This window comes from Eschscholzia californica, unplaced genomic scaffold, assembly GCF_041429995.1.
Source record: "Eschscholzia californica isolate CP2 unplaced genomic scaffold, dmEscCali1.0.p SCAF_5, whole genome shotgun sequence".
Lineage (NCBI taxonomy): Eukaryota > Viridiplantae > Streptophyta > Magnoliopsida > Ranunculales > Papaveraceae > Eschscholzia > Eschscholzia californica.
The window spans coordinates 20,717,884-20,722,914 of record NW_028238472.1 but is presented as its reverse complement, the minus strand read 5'-3'; the positions used below and the strand labels follow the sequence as shown (position 1 = coordinate 20,722,914).

General features: G+C 33.6%; 1 long non-coding RNA gene across 1 annotated transcript; it reads right to left on the bottom strand.

Annotated features, from left to right (window-relative positions):
* Positions 1–820: 820 nt before the first annotated feature.
* LOC147537751 (uncharacterized) lies at positions 821–2,012 on the bottom strand. Its single transcript, XR_015226446.1, has 3 exons — positions 1,947–2,012; positions 1,688–1,762; positions 821–975 (listed from the first exon to the last, which is right to left on the bottom strand). It is a non-coding gene; the product is annotated as an uncharacterized LOC147537751 (long non-coding RNA).
* Positions 2,013–5,031: the final 3,019 nt, after the last annotated feature.

Genomic DNA, 5,031 nt, shown 5'->3' with positions numbered 1-5,031 from the left:
ATTGTTTAGTTCCTATTTTGTAATCGTGTGTTTAGCATCCTTGAATATTTTGAGATCATAGTCAAATATTACAACAGTTGATCTTATGATGATGATGATGACCTTATTCTAAGGATGCCCAACACTAGTCGACTACCTATAAGTCATCAGGACTACTCAAACTTATATATGAATTGTCCGACTAGTGATAGGAATAGGCGAGTTGAACCTGACCGACCTTATATATGATATGGTCTTAGGGATTATGAGCATGAGGGTAACCAACCGCATAGGAGTCTTCAAGATTATCGACAAGCGTTTGGGATGATTGTATGAATTTGTCATTTGATGATGACCGTAGTTCTATTACCCACTACAAAACAGACGACCATTAGTTACGGACAGAGGTCGTAGCTGTTACCTGATATTCCGTAGCAAAAGATCTCTTGCTACAACCTTTTTCTCGTAACTAATATTGCCGTCACAAAAGGTTTTAGCTACGAACTATTTGCTACGACTTAATCCGTAACTACTAATTTGAACCTTTTGCTATGGATTTCGGCGTAACTAAATGTTCAAAAATATTTGACCGTTGACTGTCTATTTGTTACGGAATTGTTCATAGCAAAAAGTCTTGTATTTCAAAGAAGATCTACTATTGAATGTCCATCAGCTACGGAAGCATCTGTAGCAAAAAAAATGATTGTGTTTAGATCGTAGCACCTGTTCACATTAATTAATCATAACCCTGTTCAACCTGAATCTATTCATATAAAACATACAATAACATGTCAATCATCTGCTTCATTCATTCATTCATTAAAAATCCTTCATACAAACGTCAAAGCAAAATATACACCAACTAAATTTACCAAAATATGAACGTCATATATTGATTAACAATCCAAACTAACTAACTTCAACCTATCTAAAAGTTCAACGTACTATGTATTAACAAAAAGAATCTCGTACGAGGGTTCACTTCTCCAGCTTTTCCTGTAACAAGAGATAATATTTTATTAAAATTTAATGAGAAACAATGGTAATTCGATAAAATCAAGAATGTAATCATATTTTTCAATCAAATGTAACATTCACGATTCGAAAATGCTAACAAACAATGTGCAGAACAATTTATAGAGCCTTGAGTTTGATAGCTTAACCATTCCTTACAAGATTCAATGAAAATCTAAATGTAAGCAACCTAACAATAAGTAAATAAATGTGTAAAGTTAAATGGGTAGATACCAAAAACATCCCTTATGAAAGTATACGAGTGCATAATTTTTAAGGGATATATTCATCTTCAGTTACTACGTTAAAACCCAAAATTCACGTGTTTATAACTTTCTGGACTGTAGCAAAATATTAGGCATTTTACGAACTTTAGGAAGATTTTTTAGAGCCTAATGTTTCCTTAAATGACTCCCTACTATTATAGATTCTATAAAACTACTGCGCCGTTATCAACCATATCCATTTTTTTTTTTTGAAAAGTTGATTGAATTAAGAAGGGGGAAAAGAATTTCCAAGCAGAAGGGAAGAAAAAAAGGGGGGGGGGGGGGGGTACTTGGGTACATCTCACCCAAAGATACTCCCCCAATTCGACACAAAATCAACCATATACATTGGTTCACATAATATATAGTTTAGTACTGAATCGTACAGAAAAATTAAAATTTGTAAGAAAGTAAACTAGATGACTTACCAACTCATAGTCTCGTAACTTTCTGATATAGCAGTATCATCCTCATCACTGTGCAGAGTTACACGATGAAGTACCCTACAGATAATTAAAGTAGTCACTATTTCTTGATAATTAAAAATGCTTGGAAACAAAATTTTCATAATAATAGCTGAAAGAACAAAGTAGGCACTTCTAATAGTAATTGCAAATGTGAGTAACTGCAATTCTAATTAAAAGACTGCTAAATCAGTTTGCTAAATGCATTTGGAAACATATATACCTGACTAGATAGTCAATATAGCTCCTCTTTCATCTTGATTCATAGTTGTGTGAAGTTCTCGGGCAAAGTACACCCATCTGGTAAAGAGTCTCGTAGTAACTAAAGCATTATGTTAAAAGTCTTATTACTCCACCCACCTAGGCATTTGAAATGACAAATTTAAATAAGAAATGCTAACGTTGGTGTCTTCTCACATCCATGGCAGGTGCATCCTGCATCGTTTTTGTTTTTATCTCCGTGGCGATACCATGTTATATAAGTTCCTAGCATCCCTCTATTAACCAAATGGTCATAGATTGTAACTCTATCTTTGAAGTTAAAGTTCTTACAATTTATGCAAGGACATCATATAAGCCCCTCATTATTAACGTACCCATGAGCAAAAGCATTATCCAGAAATGCGATAACTCCATCATCATAAGCTTGAGAATTCTTACACATATGAATCCAGCTTTAATCCATTGTCTTAAGAAAACACTTGAAAAATATTACGAAGTAAAAAAATTCAGAGTTATAGGATCTGCAACTTTGTAACAACAAATAACAATTTCATTCAATATGTTGTAATTAGGACTCAAAATTTTATGACAAACACATTTAAAATGCACCATTGACTACTTGGAATGCTGAAACATAGCAACTGCTTCTGAAAAAGTCATGAAGCAATATAACATTGTAAAGGCTAAGCTTTTGGAAAAGATATAATAGTAGCTTTTACAAGAACTGATACATAACTACACATAAGTCTATACTAAACAAAAATACTAAAGAGAATGTTATCTTTAACTAATTCACGTCTACTAAATATACACCACACCACTAGTAAAGAGTCACAAAAATACAGGATGAAGTACAAACAAAGGATTATTAAGATGCAAGAAACAAGAAAAATAAGAACAAACAGAGTATATCATTAGTGAAGTTAAGCAATAACTATAAATGGAAGAGTAGCAAATGAAAATGAAACAAAAGAACAAGAAATGGAAGAGTCATTCAGCATGCACAATGCACATCATCAATGAACTTAGATTTTGTTATAGTTAAAACTTGGATGCAAGGAAAATAATAATAGATAGAGGGCTACATAAAAGAAAATTGTTAATTCGGACATCAAAAACAAACAAGAAAAATAATAATAGTAAACTATAGGTCTCTCTCAATTTCCAATCTCACATATGTATCGTACCCTTTATGCATATGAATTAGGCTTTCCACTTCAAGTTATACCAAATCTTGTTTTAGATGACTTCCATTATTCTTCCCGTTTGATTTGAAAAAACATATCATGAATATATCCTCTTAGCTAACTAGGTAATTTGGAGGGTTGATCAAACTAATTAGTATGTGAATTTCTTGGTTTAGATAGTTAAGTAGTTAAATTCCTATCTCACAAACACAAGTAACTAAACGTGACAAAACTATATCATTTCTCTTATAGTCTACCAAAACTAACAAGAAAGTACCCTAGACTTGAAATCAAGGAAGCAACCATCGACTTGAAATCCTGAAAAGTACCCTAAATCTTAGCAGGCCTTGGCAAATTACAAAATAAAATGAGTAACAAGAAATCATGGGCAACATAGCAAACAAAGGCTATATCACTTTATCAGTCTCCCCGATGATAATCCATGAGAATATGACATTGAATCATAAAGTTGGATACAATATTGAGTATAATTGGAGAATAACCATGTCAAGCAGTCAAGGTAGTATATCTAAACCTCCACTAGTTCAGTTCAATTAGCTTTCAATATTTTCTATTTCTCAAATAACTTAATATAACTAGGTACCACTCAAAATAAAACAAACATAAAAATAACTTAGTGACTCTAGAGTAACTTAATATTACTAGTTATTGTTTAGGATGGTTTAAAAATTTTGAAACAGCCAACCCCACTTTAGTTCTTTATGTAACCCTTGTGACTCTCAAGTATGGAAAATGGGATTCCATCTTACTGTACTCATGGTGCTACGAGAGATAAAAAAGAGAGCTCACTAAAATACCCTCGCATAGCTAATAGCTTGTTGAACCTTCGGAGAGAGCCATAGAGATCAATCACCTCATACAATTAGTAAGAAAAGTTGAACAATCTCGATTGTCTATAAAATTTTCATATGAAGACCAAAAAGGTATAGGGTTGACTACAATAGAATACAAGAGATGAAGAGAGTACAAACATTGATTTAGAAGCATTAGAATCAGTACAATAAGTCATAATGTTAAAAATTGACTTGTTAATGTATTCCACTCACTAGCAAGGCAAAAGAACCCTAAAATCAAACACTAATCACAACCTCATAACCCACAAACAAGATAACAGAAATTGAAAGATTAAATAAAAAATAAAAATAAAGATTCGAGAAACAAACCTCAAAAATTGATCTAAGTTAACCCTAAGCCCAATCAATCGAACTCTATCTCTCTCTCTCTCGAAATCTCTCCTCTCTTTTTCACTCTCTCCCCCGAACTCCCTCTCTCTCTAGAACGGTTTGGATGGAAACGACCTAATTTTGGCTCGTTATGATTTGGGATTAGGGCACCCCAAATTTTTGAACTCTTCTACGAAAAGCACCTAACATTTTGGCTCTTTTTACCATAGGCACCTTAAAATTTTGGCGCAAATTTTCGCGCGCAACTTAACCTTGATCTGCTACTATTTATGAACCCAATAACTACGGACAAGTCGTAGCAGCTGCCCCTCAATTGCTATGAGAAATAAACCGTAGCAAAAACACATTTTTCATTTTTCCAACCATTTGTGCGTATGACTCAGTTGCTACGGATTTATGCGTAGCAAGTGTAGGACAATTCTGTAGCTATTGACAGGTATTTGCTACGACTACAAAATAATCATAGCAAATGCTGAGTAATAGCTACGGATCAGGGAGTCCGTAACAAAAAAGGCGTAGCTAAAGGTCATCCATTTTGTAGTGACCATTGTTCGACCACGCCGGAGTCTTCGTGATTATCGGAAAGTATGTAGGAACGAATCATTTACTGATGGAAATTCCCGACTCGATAATTCCACTCAAAGGCTCGAGTCTATGTATTTACATGAAGATAGTGAAGAAAGTAGCATGGAGA